Genomic DNA, 21,369 nt, shown 5'->3' with positions numbered 1-21,369 from the left:
ATCTTGTTTCTTCGGAAAACCAACACTTAAACTCAATAAACCGGCACCTAGTATCTGATTCCTGATTAGCCGAGAAAAACCTCACAACCAAGCCATCAAGAACTACCATCTTCAATCACGAACCACAACAAATAATACTTCAGGCCCATTTAATTATCTCCACCACCTTCGAATATAATTATAACCAAAACACCACCATCCGGCTACTCCCTCACCTCACTCTCTCAGACTCTTCAATCATAAACCATCAAGAACCACCTCACTCAATCTTCCTCTTCCTCTCCTATTCTAGTCCGAGGGACACCATCAAATCACCACCACTTCTGCTATATATTCGATTACTGCTATTGCTAACTTGTTTTCTATTCAAACCGTCGCGAATCACCACGGCACAAACCATCTGCAACCTCCTTTCATTACTGTTACTGCTACTTTATTTCATGTTTCTTTTATTCGATGAACATGTCACTTACCGTCGCCACCATCTTCAAACCAAGAGCCACCACTATCGCCGGTCACCGTAGCAAATCACCATTCCTCACCACTCTCCATCACCACCATATTTGCTCCTACTTTCTTCTTCTTCCTCTTACTTCTTTCTTTCGAACACCAACTACTACATCAAATTGTTGTTTGCTGCGATTCTTTCAGTTACAAACCTATATATAATAAGATTGAAGGTGGCCGGCAATATGACAAACCATCAACAAACAGACAACTACAAATATGTTATCTTGAATTCAATTAATATATATATATAAGCGAATAAGAATGTTGATGTGGTAACTAGCTGTAAAGTTGTTGATATCTATAAAGTGGTATCAATTTGGATAGTGAGCTGTATAATGTAATGATATGAGATTGGATGAAGATAATAAAATATGAGATGATGATGATGTAATGATAATAGGAGCATGCGTTTTTTTTTCCTTATTTGTTTCTGTTGATTCGCTATATCCTTGCACACGAAAGTTACAGCCCATGAAATCCAGATTCTTAAGTGGGCTTCGATTTGATTAAGGATGATGGGCCGTGCAATTGATTTCCGTTGTTGGGCTGAAGGGAATTGGGCCGAGTTAGAAGGAACAGGTTATAGGGATATAGGTCGTGTATTAAAACCAAAAGGGATAAATAGCTCAATGGTTCAACGAGGAGTTTGTTATACGAGCGGTCGTGTGTTCGAGTCCTGTTCTAGGCATTTCTTTTTAGCAAATATTTTTGAAGGTAGTTTTCTAATCTAGTTATTATTATTATAATTATTATTATTATTATTATTATTGTTACTATTATTGTTATTATTATTATTATTATGTTAAGTATTATTATCATGATTAAATCTAAATATCATTATTTCTATCACTAATTTATTGTTAGTATAATTTTGAACAAATAAATTATATTTATATAAAAATATATTTATTATATTACATACTATTGTATCATTTTAATAATAAAATGTTATTATTTAAATTACATATTATATAATTATTTATATAAATTTTAGTACATTATATATATTTTTAATGAAAATACTCTAATAAGAATCCAATATGAAAATATTAACTATTTATTAGAAATATATATAAAATAGTTATAATTAATCTATTTATTAAAAACATAGGAATTATTAAGATAACAATTATATTAATAATAATAAATAAATTTGTCTGAATATTATTATGTGTGTTAATATATATACTGGATATAGGTTCGTGAATCCGAGGCCAACCTTATACTTGATCAGTGATGTTATATGTATTTTTACTACAAAATACAGTATGGTGAGTATATAGTCCCCTTTTAAACTTTAAATATTTTTGGGCTGAGAATACATGCGCTGTTTTTATAAATGATTTACGTTATGGACACAAGTGATCAAAATATATTCTACGTTGAGTTGTACCATTGGCATACTTCCCTGTAGCTTGGTAACTATTATTTACAGCGGTATTGTAAACGCGAATCCTGTTGATAGATCTATCGGGCCTGACAACCCCAACCGGACTGGACGACCAGTATTCAACGGTTGCACAGTACTTCGTTTCGTGACTACACTTGGTACGGTGTAGTAAGATTTCATAATAAAGGGAATATGCGACGTGATTAAATGTTAAGTATGGTTACCAAGTGCTCAACCACTTAGAATATTTTTATTAAATGTTTACATATGAAATCTTGTGGTCCATAGTTATAACGTTGCTAGCATCAAACCTATATCTCACCAACTTTATGTTGACGTTTTAAAGCATGTTTATTCTCAGGTACGAATTAAGTCTTCCGCTGTGCATTTGCTCATATTAAGGACCTTACTTGGAGTCGATCATCGCAATGGAACCAAATGTTGAAGACTTCGTCCGGATGGATAAGGACGGGTCTTTACAGGTGGTATCAGAGCGTTGGTCCTAGCGAACCAGGTCTTGCATTAGTGTGTCTAACTGATAGTTGTTAGGATGCATTAGCGAGTCTGGACTTCGACCTTAGCTGCATATTATAAGTATTGTATATCATTCCTAGTGGAAAATTTCCCGCTAATCATTCTTAAGTCTAGACATGCCTTACTGCCTTTATTGCATAGATAGTGTATAGACAAATTTATATCTTAGCGTATCTATTACGGTAAACTTTGCCTGATATCTTCCGTAAATTTCTCCGTAATTTAAGGGATCCTGGTACTATATATAACTAGGCATATTATGCATTGAGAATACCATCCAACTATCATTTGCTATCACTAAGCTTTTCATACCAAAAATCTTTTCTGTGATCGTGTACGATGGTCTCTACGAATCGACCAAGTTCTTCTGACTCCGAAGATAGCGTGACGGGAGCGCACCAACCGATCAACTACCGTGATTTCTTTAGAAAGTGGGGAAGGGTTCGCAAAATACTTACCCTATGGAGAAATGAAGAAGGTACTCCATATCACGAGCCGAACTTACCACCTAACGTCGGAGTGCTCGACCCGCTCACCAGCGAACCTGTTCGCAACACCGTTTATACCCTTTTTGCAAGAATTTTTCGTCTTGAGGCTACCATTAACGGAACTAGAGAAGATATCCGACCTCTACCTCACACTGATAACCAACCAGGGTTAGTAGAAGAAGTTAAAGAACTCCGAGCTCGAGTGTTAACTTTAGAGAGCACGGTACACAATTTGCAAGCACTAGCAGTATCATCAACACCAGTAACATCACCAGCCTCAGCACCAACCGCACTAGTACCACCAAGAACAACTTTCGCGTCACCAGCTTCGACACCTCGAGTATAATCATCGTTCTACATGACGTTCTACATCATTTATCTTATTTCGACATAGTGATTATGTAATCTCTAATGTTTTAGAGATTATATATTCTTGTTCTAACGGTAAATCAGATGAGTTAATATCATATTAACTCATAAAATCCATGATTACATCTGAAGAAAATATATATATGTATGTATATTTTCATAAAGATTGTAATTTAAAATTCTTTTGTACAAACTGTTAATGGTGAAAATATTTTAACGGGTAGGTAATACCCGAGGAATATTCAGATTTCACATTAATAAGTTACAATGTACATTCTCTTCGAAGCTGATTCAACAGTCGTTTACTATCCTACTTACATCCACCGATATACAAATCCGTTCACCACAGAATAACTATATTCATCCAATCTCATATTTGGATTTTGATTTATCAGAATCCAACAAGTGGCATAATGAAGAAAACATGGGACAAAATAAAATTTGTTAGAAACAAACGAATTAACTAATTGAAATTTTGTTAAGAATCCACGCTAACTGTTCCAGCTAACTGTTCCTAGCTAACTGATTACATTTTATTTATCGCAATTTAATTATCGCAATTTTATTTATCGTCATTTAATTTCTGTTATTTACTTTACGCATTTAATTTATTGTCATTTAATTTCTGTTATTTATTTTACGCACTTTAAATATCGGGACACGTATACAAGGTTTTGACATATCATATCGACGCATCTATATATATTATTTGGAATAACCATAGACACTCTATATGCAGTAATGCGGGAGTTAGCTATACAGGGTTGAGGTTGATTCTCAAATAATATATATACTTTGAGTTGTGATCGAGTCTGAGACATGTACACGGGTCACGATACGTATTAATTAATTCGAATATTATAAATTAAATTATATATGAATTATTGTACTGTTAACTGTGGACTATCGATTGGGACTATCAACATTGGACAAATAAAAAAAAAATGAATTAAAATATTAATTATAACATATGAAACTAAACAATTCTTCAAGTTTGCCACTTGATTTCACCTTAAACCTCATTTGAATCTTGGCGATTCCAATCCATGTTCAAATCTCTCATGATTCTTGAAAACACCTCGATCGAGAGGATGAACCAGCCACGCTTCATCTACGGAAGAAAAGGTTTATGTATATAGTTATGCACCTGAAAAACCCTCGGGAACTGAGTAAACGTTTAACACGTAGCTGTGTTAATTCCTTTAGTGTTATTATTACCCAAAATAATTTGGTAATCCCTTTCAAAGTAGCAAATTTTGTCACAGCTCCAGCCAGTCAACTTCAACTTTCATTCGGGTTTGCCTTATTATAACTTCGATATATATGCGTGCTCTTTTATCGTTACCGGGGAACCTTTCATATTCCACCATATTACCATCAGCGTTTAATCATCTAAAAACACAATTCTCTTGAAATCACCTCGGATTGATAACCGATGATTCAGATACGACTGCATTAAATGCAGAGGAAACAGTAAAATTATAGATGGCCTAAATGGTCAAGAGTTTGATGATAAAGAATGGAGTGTTGGGAACGCTCGATAGAAAAAAAAAAAAAAAAAAAAAATTGGTACTGAAAAACGGATTTAGCTAACCATGAAGGAAACAAAGAACAAATACAAGGACCAAACTCTATAAAATCCAGGAAAATCTGGATCCGATGAAATCTTTAGAAAATATTTTGCTCCATGCCACGTTAAAATCTTGCGGAAAATTTTTCTTCATCAAGCTTCGAACTTAGAAACTCTAAAATATCATCAAAAATATCTTCGATATTTCAGAGGATATTTTCATAAATATTCTTGTCCGAAATTATCTACCTCTTCGTGTTTTCTGTATTTCATTATATGGGAAACTCCGTAAAATCTAAGTATAAATTATGAATGAATTGTAGAGAAGTGTTGGGAATTGAAGCATGAGTTAGTATAATATAATGACGTTCGGCCAATGTGATTATATTACAGTAAGTCATGCTGAGTTCCTAATGAAATGTGATGATGGTTCACAGTATATTATACCATCATCATGTGTCATGTTACATAACTCTTTCATTCTACATAACCTCCGAACATATCAAGAAGAATATACTCTTGACAGTTCTAACTTCAATAATTTTGATAAATTTGAAAATCAAATCGTGCTATCACGTTCCTTCCTGCTTAGAACATTATAATCATTCGAAATTCTATATCTACAAATTCTGGACCATTATTCGCTTGACTTGAAGTCAGGAAGAGAAAACAAAAGCATAGAGCCTCAAAATATAAGGGAGAATATAAAGCTCGATAACAACGCATAAATTACAAACCGTGTATGTTAATGTTTATCGCAACATAAAGACACGGGAGAATTAAAAATACTATAACCCCAAAGGCGAAGTAGAAGAAAGTAGATTCCTCTGGTGGAAGTTGAAAAAGGAGAATGAATGTTGCGATAGTAAGGATGAGGACAACGATCAGAATTGGATTAAGCATTTTCACAATGGTTTGAAAGTATGGAACGAGAATAAAGAATTGGAGTGGTGAAAATAATAGAACGAAAGAAGTTCATTTATAGAGAAGATACCAGACAAAGCAATCGAGACAGATAATTGTATTAAATTAAAGAGATCTTAATTTCCATAAATCCCGAAGAATCAGATCTTATAGATTTCCAAGATTTTCTCTGAATCCCTTGAATTCCGGAATTCAACCCATCTACGTCAAAAGATATGACGAAACTTATTTTTTTTCTCATTTCACATTTTTGTGATAGCTTCATTTGTACTCTTCGAATAATCGAATTGTTTATTCCATATTACTCAATAATGATAAAACTATATTTACCAACTCATTTTCGTCATGAAAACATTTTTATTGTTAGCCATGACAACCTCACTCAAATTTCGGGGACGAAATTTCTTTAACGGGTGGATACTGTAACGACCCGAAAATTTCCAACCAAATTTAAACCTTAATCTTTATATGTTTTCGACACGATAAGCAAAAATTTGTAATGTTGAGTCTAGAAAGTTTGAAATCTATATTTAGGTAATCAATTACCACTTGACAATGCCTGACGATTCACAAACAATTATGTGTAAATAGATGTGTATGGAATTTGATATATTACTAATATTATTGTTATTATTATTAATATTAAAATTAGTGGTAAAATTTTAATTTTGAATAACTAAAAACTATATTGATATTATTATTATGATTACTTTTAATATAATAAGTATTATCTTGATATTATTATTATATTATTATTATTATTATTATTATTATTATAATTATTATTTATTAATATTATTTTAAGGAAAAATTGTACGTATGAATTAAAATTTAGTGCATCTTCATCAAAACTGTAGTTGAATTTCACTTTCAAATTTTACTTTCTTCTATTTCAAATTGATTCTTGTCTCTAATGTAATTAGATATCTAAAATGAATCATCAATATAAACAAAAATTTTAGGTATCGAAATCAAATAAGATACGACATCCGTTGGCTTTCACTGTTTGTTTTAAATTATACTTCTGTCTTCATCTTTTGATCGAATATTCTGTCGACGCCAATTTGATTATAAAACAAACGAGTGCTACATGTATTCACACAATCATTTAACTTTCTAAACTCTATATCTTTGTAGTAAAAACTTCAATACCTTCATCCCCATTGACAACCATCACGAGTGCTATATGCTCGAAACCATTCACTACTATATAATTCGTTTGCTCTCTCTAGAATCTTGTTTCATCGGAAAACCAACACTTAAACTCAATAAACCGGCACCTAGTATCTGATTCCTGATTAGCCGAGAAAAACCTCACAACCAAGCCATCAAGAACTACCATCTTCAATCACGAACCACAACAAATAATACTTCAGGCCCATTTAATTATCTCCACCACCTTCGAATATAATTATAACCAAAACACCACCATCCGGCTACTCCCTCACCTCACTCTCTCAGACTCTTCAATCATAAACCATCAAGAACCACCTCACTCAATCTTCCTCTTCCTCTCCTATTCTAGTCCGAGGGACACCATCAAATCACCACCACTTCTGCTATATATTCGATTACTGCTATTGCTAACTTGTTTTCTATTCAAACCGTCGCGAATCACCACGGCACAAACCATCTGCAACCTCCTTTCATTACTGTTACTGCTACTTTATTTCATGTTTCTTTTATTCGATGAACATGTCACTTACCGTCGCCACCATCTTCAAACCAAGAGCCACCACTATCGCCGGTCACCGTAGCAAATCACCATTCCTCACCACTCTCCATCACCACCATATTTGCTCCTACTTTCTTCTTCTTCCTCTTACTTCTTTCTTTCGAACACCAACTACTACATCAAATTGTTGTTTGCTGCGATTCTTTCAGTTACAAACCTATATATAATAAGATTGAAGGTGGCCGGCAATATGACAAACCATCAACAAACAGACAACTACAAATATGTTATCTTGAATTCAATTAATATATATATATATAAGCGAATAAGAATGTTGATGTGGTAACTAGCTGTAAAGTTGTTGATATCTATAAAGTGGTATCAATTTGGACAGTGAGCTGTATAATGTAATGATATGAGATTGGATGAAGATAATAAAATATGAGATGATGATGATGTAATGATAATAGGAGCATGCGTTTTTTTTTCCTTATTTGTTTCTGTTGATTCGCTATATCCTTGCACACGAAAGTTACAGCCCATGAAATCCAGATTCTTAAGTGGGCTTCGATTTGATTAAGGATGATGGGCCGTGCAATTGATTTCCGTTGTTGGGCTGAAGGGAATTGGGCCGAGTTAGAAGGAACAGGTTATAGGGATATAGGTCGTGTATTAAAACCAAAAGGGATAAATAGCTCAATGGTTCAACGAGGAGTTTGTTATACGAGCGGTCGTGTGTTCGAGTCCTGTTCTAGGCATTTCTTTTTAGCAAATATTTTTGAAGGTAGTTTTCTAATCTAGTTATTATTATTATAATTATTATTATTATTATTATTATTGTTACTATTATTGTTATTATTATTATTATTATGTTAAGTATTATTATCATGATTAAATCTAAATATCATTATTTCTATCACTAATTTATTGTTAGTATAATTTTGAACAAATAAATTATATTTATATAAAAATATATTTATTATATTACATACTATTGTATCATTTTAATAATAAAATGTTATTATTTAAATTACATATTATATAATTATTTATATAAATTTTAGTACATTATATATATTTTTAATGAAAATACTCTAATAAGAATCCAATATGAAAATATTAACTATTTATTAGAAATATATATAAAATAGTTATAATTAATCTATTTATTAAAAACATAGGAATTATTAAGATAACAATTATATTAATAATAATAAATAAATTTGTCTGAATATTATTATGTGTGTTAATATATATACTGGATATAGGTTCGTGAATCCGAGGCCAACCTTATACTTGATCAGTGATGTTATATGTATTTTTACTACAAAATACAGTATGGTGAGTATATAGTCCCCTTTTAAACTTTAAATATTTTTGGGCTGAGAATACATGCGCTGTTTTTATAAATGATTTACGTTATGGACACAAGTGATCAAAATATATTCTACGTTGAGTTGTACCATTGGCATACTTCCCTGTAGCTTGGTAACTATTATTTACAGCGGTATTGTAAACGCGAATCCTGTTGATAGATCTATCGGGCCTGACAACCCCAACCGGACTGGACGACCAGTATTCAACGGTTGCACAGTACTTCGTTTCGTGACTACACTTGGTACGGTGTAGTAAGATTTCATAATAAAGGGAATATGCGACGTGATTAAATGTTAAGTATGGTTACCAAGTGCTCAACCACTTAGAATATTTTTATTAAATGTTTACATATGAAATCTTGTGGTCCATAGTTATAACGTTGCTAGCATCAAACCTATATCTCACCAACTTTATGTTGACGTTTTAAAGCATGTTTATTCTCAGGTACGAATTAAGTCTTCCGCTGTGCATTTGCTCATATTAAGGACCTTACTTGGAGTCGATCATCGCAATGGAACCAAATGTTGAAGACTTCGTCCGGATGGATAAGGACGGGTCTTTACATATGGATATATTAATATAACTATATAAATAATAACTATTTTTGAATATAAACACAAATTAAATTTATAATATATATTAAGATATAATAAATTGTTCGATTACGATTAAACGTTTTAATATATATACTGGATATAGGTTCGTGAATCCGAGACCAACCCTACTTCTGTTCAATGACGTTATATGTATTTTTACTACAAAATACAATATGTGAGTTTCATTTGCTCCCTTTTTAAATGCTTTTGCAATATATATTTTTGGGACTGAGAATACATGCGCTGCTTTTATAAATGTTTGACGAAATAGACACAAGTAATTGAAACTACATTCTATGGTTGAATTATCGAAATCGAATATGCCCCTTTTTATTAAAGTCTGGTAATCTAAGAATTAGGGAACAGACACCCTAATTGACGCGAATCCTAAAGATAGATCTATTGGGCCTAACAAACCCCATCCAAAGTATCGGATGCTTTAGTACTTCGAAATTTATATCATGTCCGAAGGAGGATCCCGGAATGATGGGGATATTCTTATATGCATCTTGTTAATGTCGGTTACCAGGTGTTCAATCCATATGAATGATATTTTTGTCTCTATGCATGGGACGTATGTTTATGAGAAATGGAAAATGAAATCTTGTGGTCTATTAAAAAGATGGAAATGTTTATTTATGTTAAACTAATGAACTCACCAACCTTTTGGTTGACACTTTAAAGCATGTTTATTCTCATGTATGAAAGAAACCTTCCGCTGTGCATTTGCTCATTTTAAGGACATCACTTGTAGTCGATCATCGCTCTGGGATCAAATGTTGATGACTTCGTCCAGATGGATTAGGATGGGGCATCACAGGTGGTATCAGAGCTGGTATAACGCCATCCATGTGTGGCGGGTTAGTCGTAAAGGAGGTTCTCACAGTGTTACCTGTGACTAAGCATTGGCTCTTACTCCTTGTAATCCCTTACGAGGGTTGGCAGTAGCCGAGAGGCAGGCCCTAAAATCAGTATCTGAGGTACACTTAGTGGTCACCAGGCGGTTAGATGGGAAGGCACTGGGTGGGACGGTGGTTGTCCCCACATATCACAGTTGGTATCAGAGCGGTGGTCTTAGTGAACCATGTCTGCATTAGTGTGTCTAACTGATAAGTCGTTAGGATGCATTAGTGAGTCTGGACTTCGACCGTGTCTGCATGTCAAAAGTTTTGCTTATCATTTTGTGTCAAAAATTACCTGCTTATCATTCTTAGAGAATCACTTGCTTATCATTCTTAGTCTAGACACGTGTTACTGCATTGACTGCATGAATAGTGTATAGACAAAATTCATATCTTAGCGTATCTGCTACTTCATATCTTAGCGTATCTGTTACTGTAACTTTGCCTGACAACTTCCGTAGATTCCTCCGTAACTTATGGGATTTTAGTATTATATATGCATATGTAAATTATGTATTGCAGGGTACTAATCTACATTCTATAATCTATTTCTTATCGAAAATCCTTCATCTGATCGTACGAGATGAATCCTGCAACTAGTTCGAGTCCCTCAGATTCCGATAGCTATTCCGATAGTTATTCCGACAGCTATTCATACATAGATGTTCACCTAAGCTCCGAAAATAGCGTCATCGGCATGAATCAACCAATCAGCCATTATCAATTCATCTGATGGGTTCGTAGTCGACTTAATTAATGGAAACGTGCAGAGGGCAATTCCTTCCACCAATCGAATTCACCTCACAATGAACCTGGAGCGTTTACCGGCGAACCTGTTCGAGACACCACTTTCAGCCTCATTTCCAGGGTAACTCGACAAGATTAACCTGTTCGAGACACCACTTTCAGCCTCATTTCCAGGGTAACTCGACAAGATTATATTCTATCCACAATTATGAACCTTATTCATCCGCTCGTTCCGACCGACAATCATCCTGGAGTAATAAGTCAACGAGCTTCGCGCTCGAGTTGTAGCCTTGGAAAATATGGTGCAAAACGTACCAGCTTCAGCAACATCACCGGCACCAATAGTACCATCAATAACAGCATCACTACCATCAACAATCCATGCCTCAACATCTCATTCTGTACCTCGAGTATAATCATCGTTTTATGTATCGTTCCACATCGATTATCTTCGTTCTTCATGACGATTAAGTAATCTCTAAATGTTTTAGAGATTATGTATTCTAGTTCTAACGGTAAATCAAATGAGTTTAATATCATATTAACTCAATGAATCCATGATTACATATGAAGAAAATATATATGTATATATGTTTTCATAAAGATTGTAATTAAAAATTCTTTCGTACAAAGTGTTAATTGTGAAAATATTTTAACGGGTAGGTAATACCAGAGGAATATATAAAATTCCACATTAATAAGTTACATTGTACATTCTTCGAATCTGATTCAACAGTCATTTACTATCCTATTTACATCCACAGGTATACGTATCCGTTCACCACCTAATAACCATTTTCATTCAATTTCATATTTGGATTTTGACCTATCAGAATCTAACAAGTGGCATAATGAAGAACACATTTGACGAAATAAAAATTTGATAGAAACAAACAAATTAACTACGAAAAATTTTGTTAAGAATCCACGCTAACAAAATCCTAGCTAACTGTTCCTAGCTAACTGATTACATTTTGTATATCGCAATTTATTTTATCGCAATTTACATTCTCGCAATTTTATTTATCGTCATTAAATTTCTGTTATTTACTTTACGCACTTTATTTATCGTTATTTAATTTTCTGTTATTTATTTTACGCACTTTAAATATCGGGACACGTATACAAGGTTTTGACATATCATATCGACGCATCTATATATATTATTTGGAATCACCATAGACACTCTATATGCAGTAATGATCGAGTTCTCTATACAGGGTTGAGGTTGATTCTACAATAATATATATAGTTTGAGTTGTGATCGAGTCTGAGACGTATACGGGTCACGACACGTATTAATTAATTCGAATACTATATATTAAACTATATATGAATTATTGGACTGTCGACTGTGGACTAATAACACTGGACAATTAAAGTGAATTAAAATATTGATTATAACATATGAAACTAAACAATCCTTCAAGTTGCCACTTGATTTCGTCTTAAACATCATTTGTATCTTCACGATTACATTCTGCATTCAAACCTTTCATGATTCTTGAAAACACCTCAATCGAGAGGATGGACCAACCGCACTTCATTTACGGGATAAAAGATTGATGCATATAGTTATGCACCTGAAGACACTCGGAACCTGAGTAAACGTTTAACATGTAGCTGTGCTAATTCCTTTAGCATTATTATTACCGAAAATAACTTTGCATCTACTGTTCGAGATAGCCAGTTTTGTCACAACTCCAGCAAGACAACTTCGACTTTTCGTACGAAACAACCTTATTATAACGCTGATATATACGCGTGCTCTTTTATTGTTACCAGGGAACCTTTCATATTCTACCATATTACCATCAGTGTTTAATCATCTAAAAACACAATTTTCCTGAAATCACCTCGGATTAATAACCGATGATTCAGATATCATAGCATTAAATGCAGAGGAAACAGAAAAAAATGGTAGATGGTCTAAACGACCAAAAGTTGATGATAAAGAAAGGAGTGTTAGGAACGCTCGATAGAAAATTGGGTATTGAAAAACAGATTGAGCTACCCATGAGGGAGACCAAGGACAAATACAAGAACCAAACCCTATATTCAAAGGATTCAGGTAATTCTGGATCCGTTGAAATCTTTAGAGAATATCTTGCTCTGAAGTCATGTTAAAATCTTGCGGAAAATCTTTCTCCATCAACCATCGAACTTAGAAATTCTAAAATATCATCATCAATATCTTCGATATTTCTGAGAATATTTTCATAAATATTCTCGTCCGAAATTATATACCTCCTCATGCTTCCTGTGTATCATTATATTGGAAACCTTCAATAGAAAATTTAGTACCGAAAAGCAGATTATGCGGAACTAGGAAGAAAGCCGTGGACAAATCACAAAGAATAAGTTTGACTTCAAAGAATCCAAATGATTCAATGTCTGCTAAAGTCTTTAGTGAATATCTTGCTCCTTACTCTAAACCCTTGCAGCTAATAGTTTCTATCATCCTCTGATCTTAGATATTCCGAGATATTATCGTATCTTTCATTATAAATATCCTCCATATTTCTGGAGATATTTTTATAACTATTCTTATCTGAAATCATTAATATCTTTGTACTATCAGTATTACATCATATAGAAACTGTTAGTTTCTATATTCTGTAAACTTTCGAGATTAAAATATGAATGTTATTGAAGTAATGTTGGGAACTGATGCATGAGTTAGTATAATATAATGACACTTGATCAACGTGATTATATTACAGTAAGTCATGCTGAGTTTCTAATGGAACGTGATAATTCACAGATCATACCGTCATCACGTGCCATGTTACATAACTCTTTTATTCAAATTAATTTCTGAACATATCAAGAAAATATATTCTTGATAGTTCTATTCTCAGTGATTCTGGTAATTTGACAAATCAAATCGTGCTATTACGTTCTTTCTTGCTTGGAACATCAAGTTCATTCGAAACTCCATACCTATGAATTCTGGACCGTTACTCATTTTACTAAGCAATCGAGAAGAGAATAAAAAGGCAAGGAGCTCCGAAACATATGGGAAGATATAAAAACCAACAACAACGCAGAGGTTACAAACCGTGGATATTAGTACGAATAGCAATATAAAGACACGGTATAATTAAGAATAGTAACACCTTAAGGTAATAGTAAAAGTAAATAGATTTTTTTCTGATGGAAGATTGAAAAGAAGGATGACAGAAATGATAATTAGGAAAATATCAAGGATTAGAACGGGATTAAGCATTTCCACAATCTTTTGGATGTATGAACTAAGGAAAAGAGTATGGGAATGGTGAGAATAAGGGAACGGAAGAGCTTAATTTATAATGGTAATATCAGACAGAGTAATCGAGGCAGATCACTGTATTTAATTATAGAGATCTTAATTTCTTTATTCGCCGAAGAATCAAATCTTATAGATTTTGAAGATTTTCTTTAATCTCTTGAATTCCGGAATTCAACCAAGACAACGTCAAAAGTTAAGACGCATCCTGTTTTCTAAATTCAAACCAGACTACGTCAAAAGTTAAGACGCACCTTATTTTCTAAATTCAACCCTAACTCTGTCAAAAGTTAAGACAAATCTTTACTTTTCATATTTCAATCTTTTGTGATAGCTTCATTCGTACTCTTCAAATAATTGAATTATTTTTATCCATATTACTCAATGATGATAAAACTCAATTTATCAACTCATATTCGTCATGAAAACATTTTTATTATTAGCAATGACCACCTCACTCAAATTTCGGGACGAAATTTTTTTAACGGGTAGGTACTGTGATGACCCGGGAATTTTCGACCAAATTTAAACTTAATCTTATATGATTTCGACACGATAAGCAAAGTCTGTAATGTTGAGTCTCAGAATTTTTGAACTATTTACATGGATAACATTTACCCTTCGACTGTTCTCAACGATTCACGAACAACTACTTGCAAATAAACATGTATATATTTACATATGTATATATATATAATAACTTAAAATAAAATAATAATATACAATTTAATCGTTAGAACAGAAAATATAAAATAATACACGATATATCACTCCGTGTAAATCTGTCGGTAGAGTGAAGACAAGAAGGTTACGAACTGTTTTTTTTCTTTGAATTATTGTTTCTCACTGTTTATCTCAACTTGTCATTTGAGATTATGATATTTTATTATTATATTATTATTAAATATATATATATATATATATATATATATATATATATATATATATATATATATATATATATATATATATATATATATATAGTGTTTGCATTTGCATCTCACTGTTTTACTATGCGTTTATTAGATTAAATTATTAAATTGTCATAATATTAATTTTAACATAAGTGTTTACAACTTTCCAAGATGTTTTATAAAGAAAGATTCACTTTTTATCTAGTAATTTCTGAAGTAATCATATTCAGTATTTATAAATGAAGTATTGAGTTGAATTAAAATAACTAGAAATGATGGGAGGTGAGTTAACAACTAATCACAGGTGACGTCATAGAACTTTACTAAATGGCACCTATAGTGCAAACGTACTGAGATATATGCATTGATCCTATAGATAACTTGTTTTAAGAATATTGACAATTTGACTGTCACCATTTTTGCCACTTAACTCTATCTTGTATTCGTAAATTCACAGTGTCAGACGTGATTTTTCCTCCTATGACCATATTCTATATGAAAAGTCATCATCTAAGATACTATCACCTAATAAGAACTTGAACATTACTTGTTTATCATTATATATATATGTGCATGTATTCTTCTGTCAGTGGTCAGATTAAAAGGCAAATACCTAGAATGACATGTGGGCCAAGACCGAATGAAAAGATGTTAAATATTCTTATTACAAGGGGAATGATTCCAAACTTACAGATCCGAGAAGATACTTAGATGAAAATATATTATAATCTAATTTCCTTAAACTATAATACAAATAACTAAACCAACCATTCATCACCATCAATTACCAAACCCACTAATAGCTGAGGTTGAATTAAATCAAACAAAAATACAGAAGCAAAGCTCCAAACCATTACCGATCACAATTGCTGCTACTTAGATGTTTCGGTTTCTGCTGGAATCAAAACAATCATTATTTTTTTTTATTATTTGTTTCTTCTTCGTGAACCTCAAAACCATCGAAATTGTACCACTTTCAGTCCTTCATTACTACCATTTTATCTCTCCCTGTTCTAATTCAGTTCAACACAAAAGTTATGGTTTACAAAAGACTGCTACACACTACATCCCTGCAAACAATCGTTTACAACATCAAACCATCAAAAGTTATGAGAATACAAAGAGAATTATATTACCTGTCACCATCGAGACTCATTTGAACACTTCTACAACCAGTAATAAACATTACCACCACCAAATACCTTTCTTGATTCCTGCATCAGTTGATCAAAACAAGCCTCAAATCATCGAACATATTTAACTACTGATGCTAATTAAGATTGATTTCTGTTTCAACCGTAGCAACTAACATCTGCTACTTTATTTCAGTTTCTCTCAGGTTAATGATACAACACCTTTCAAACACCACCATTAACGTTATTTATTTATTTATTTTTCTATTACCTTGGTCTTTTCGTTCCTGATTCTTTCTGTGTCGCCAACTGTTGTAGTTACAGACTGTAAATCGCCACAAAACCACCACCAATTGATCAATGTCCGATGGCTACTGCTACACAAAAAATTCTGTTCCTACTTCCTTCGTTATTACTACTGCTGTAAGTACAATGGCTTTTACAGCTGCAACTATACTTGTTTATCATATTTCCTGGCAAGATAACTAAATTTCACATTCGTTTTACAATTACAACTACAATCTTATTATCATTATTGAACACAACTAAAATTATTAATTACGAAATTATCCAACCAAATCAAACAAATATATTACAACATAATAAATCTGAATGAATTGATTTTAAAAACTTACAACGGGCGATGATAATTGATAAAAAAATATTCCATTATATAAATAGGTAAGTAAATAAATAAAGATAACACCAAATACCTATTTGATCCATTACAGGACCGATTCCATGGTTGATTGGTTACAAATTGATGAAGCCTCGAATATTACACGCCGTGATACTTAATTTCTTCTTCCAAATTTAAACAGACATCCACCTAAAACTGACTGATACTTCGATTAATTGTTGTTACTAGATGATGATGATGATGATGATGATGATTTAATAATGAATTGATGATGACGATGAATCTAATAATAATAATAACGATTAACGATGATAAGAAGTGATGACGGTTAATGTCCGATGATGGTGGATGATGAAACGATAGATGATGATAATTGATAAAGTTTGAATCGAGCTGCTCCTTTATTTATTTTTTTTGCTGTCAAACCCTACCAACTCCATTTAATTCGTTTCAATTTTTTTTTAAAAACCGTAAACCCTTTGGGTTATAAAACGGACTGGGTCATTAAACTTTGAATTGGGCTGAAATAGTATGGGATGCAAGGGAAATATTGTTGGCCCGAAATAAAAATGAAGAAAAGAAATCGATAACCATATAGGTTATATATTTGTTCGGTAATATTAAAATAGAAATAGATAAACAGAGAGACGGTTCATTATGGTTGTGCCTAACCGAGAGGTCGCAGGTTCAAGCCTGGACTGAGACGTTATTTTTATTTAAAAGGCCTAATCTTGAGGTAGCTATATTTATTATTATTATTATTATTATTATTATTATTATTATTATTATTATTATTATTATTATTATTATTATTATTATTATTATTATTATTATTATTATTATTATTATTATTATTATTATTATTATTATTATTATTATTATTATTATTATTATATTATTATTATTAATGTTAGTATAACACTTATCATTTTTATTATTAGTATTATTATCGTTAAATAATAAATTTTTTATTAATATTAGTAACATTAATAAGCATTATGAATATTAGTAATTATTATTATTACCGCTAATAAAAGTAGTAGTTATCAACTATTATTTTCGTTATCATAACCCAAGTTACAATTATAATTATAATTATAATTATTATTATTATTGTTATTACTAATATTATTATCAAAATATGTATTATTATTAAATACAATGATTATTAATAATATCTTTATTAATCTCAAAAACTACCTTTTAAGCAGATAAATAATTTTGTACATAAAATATACTTATTACGTATACTATAATTATATTAAAATTTCACATAACTATATATATCAAACTTACTAATATTATTTATATAAATACTTACAAATAACAAACTATTGATTTTTAAATATAACATTTAAAAAATTATGGATATATTAATATAACTATATAAATAATAACTATTTTTGAATATAAACACAAATTAAATTTATAATATAAATTAAGATATAATAAATTGTTCGATTACGATTAAACGTTTTAATATATATACTGGATATAGGTTCGTGAATCCGAGGCCAACCCTACTTCTGTTCAATGACGTTATATGTATTTTTACTACAAAATACAATATGTGAGTTTCATTTGCTCCCTTTTTAAATGCTTTTGCAATATATATTTTTGGGACTGAGAATACATGCGCTGCTTTTATAAATGTTTGACGAAATAGACACAAGTAATTGAAACTACATTCTATGGTTGAATTATCAAAATCGAATATGCCCCTTTTTATTAAAGTCTGGTAATCTAAGAATTAGGGAACAGACACCCTAATTGACGCGAATCCTAAAGATAGATCTATTGGGCCTAACGAACCCCATCTAAAGTATCGGATGCTTTAGTACTTCGAAATTTATATCATGTCCGAAGGAGGATCCCGAAATGATGGGGATATTCTTATATGCATCTTGTTAATGTCGGTTACCAGGTGTTCAATCCATATGAATGATATTTTTGTCTCTATGCATGGGACGTATGTTTATGAGAAATGGAAAAATGAAATCTTGTGGTCTATTAAAAAGATGGAAATGTTTATTTATGTTAAACTAATGAACTCACCAACCTTTTAGTTGACACTTTAAAGCATGTTTATTCTCAGGTATGAAAGAAACCTTCCGCTGTGCATTTGCTCATTTTAAGGACATCACTTAGAGTCAATCATCGCTCTGGGATCAAATGTTGATGACTTTGTCCAGATGGATTAGGATGGGGCATCACACGAGGTATAGCTACCTTTCAATTAAACAACCAAGTGACATACTTCTCACTGCTCGGAGAGAACTCCGAGAGTTCAGAGATAAGTAGGTCTGTGTAATTAGCTCATCCAACCAGATCTACATCATTCCAAGCATAGCTTTAACATAAGAAAAAATACCTTTCCCTGACCCAACACTGATATCTTGGTCAACATTTTCTTGATCTGCATACTCCGGATATCCTTCCACTTATTTACCTTTCCGTACTTAGGACTTTTAGCTTAAACCAACTAATTTATTTTTCTAGGTAATTTAAATAAAAGACAATTATCCACTTGATTTTCAATTCGTTAATCTATTCAAAAATATGACACTAGGTTAACTTACACCTTCTACACCTTAGAAAGTAAAGTAAATTTAGGCCCCGCATAATATAAATAAACAAAACCACTGTGTGCTACCCTGATCAACTGAATCTGATGTGACGACCCAGAAATTTCTAACCAAATTTAAAATTAATCTTATAATGGTTTCGACACGATAAGCAAAGTCTGTAATATTGAGTCTCGAAAATTTTGAAACTATGTTCATGTATTCAATTGACCTTTGACTGAGTCCGACGATTCACAAACTACGGTTTGTAAATAGATACATATATATTCAAATATATGAATATATATAATAATAATAATTTGAAATATAATTGGAAATAATATACGACTTTATTATTATAAATAAAAAATGCAAAATAATAAAATTTATTATTAAAACATATTTATATATATAATATATCGAATATGGTTATTAAACAATTGTAACATACGTTTGTCATTCTGATTGTTATCAAATAAGTCTAATACAATTATATTCCTACCTTGAATATTAATTTGAGATATATCTTAATTGTGACTTTTATCCGCCACTGATTTACAGCGAAGCACGAAACAAATACCCGTATAAATTAGATATCTACTAGGAAACTTACAAACTTTGAGCCTGCTAATTTTATTTATTAATCTACGTTTGTGCACTTTATACTTGTGATCCACTTGTTTGCAATTAGAATTTGCATGTCGACATTTAAAATTTCTAAAGTGACTGTCCTAATCATTCCATTACAAATCTTGTTTTCGCAATTCACATGTTATCAGTATTATTATCTTATTATTTATTATTTGCTTTACAATCTAAAAAGAAGATTGTGTATCTATATTTATATGAGTATCGATTCTGCAAAACAAACAAATACCCACAAGTTGTTACACATCATTTTCATAGTACCAATCTAATACAGTTTGGAACTTTATTTAAGTTCTTTTCTTGATTGAAGAATTTGTGCTAATATCTATCTATTCTATTTTCTATTTTCTATTTATATCAACTCACCACTTGTCTTGTTCTCCTAACTAAATTACTTTTCATCAACCTGTGAACTATCTATAATCTGTGTTCTATTTCGATTCAACCAAACCATGATCATTTTTCTTCTTGTTGTCTTTCTTACTGGCTTGAACCAATCAACTACTCCTATTTTCTATTATGTTAAACCATTACCACCAAACCCTTAATGTTTTAGTTCAACCATCGAGTAGCATATTATCACCAATTCATTTCAAAACCTTTTCTTGATTCTTTTGTTCCAATCACCATCACTACCATGAACAACCCAAAAACACCCATCACCATCATCATCATTTTATTCTCCTTCTTGCCGGGAACACCACACTCGTCCACCTCAACTCACCACCATTTCAACACCTTGAAACCATCATTAATAACCACCTTCACCATTAAATTGCTATCCGAATACTGCTACTATGCTGTGCATTTTCTATTCCATTCGAAGACCATCACAAATCGTTACCCTCTTATCATTTTTGCTGCTACTAAATGTTGCTGTCGAACTACAGCTGCTACTGTATTGCTGCTGTTACGATAACCTGCAACAGAAATAGGAAGACGATTCATATATGATCGAGGTGATGATACAATATTGATAATGGTACGATAATGATGATATTAAAGTGATAGTAGTGGTGTCATTCAATTGAATTATATAAGTGGGTGATGATATTGGATACCACTTGTTATCTTTATATCGACATCCAAGAACCCCACTTGCTTTTTAATTGAACTGTGT

This window comes from Rutidosis leptorrhynchoides, chromosome 2, assembly GCF_046630445.1.
Source record: "Rutidosis leptorrhynchoides isolate AG116_Rl617_1_P2 chromosome 2, CSIRO_AGI_Rlap_v1, whole genome shotgun sequence".
NCBI classification, from domain to species: Eukaryota; Viridiplantae; Streptophyta; class Magnoliopsida; order Asterales; family Asteraceae; genus Rutidosis; species Rutidosis leptorrhynchoides.
The sequence above is the reverse complement of the archived record's forward strand: the minus strand, read 5'-3'. Positions refer to the sequence as shown.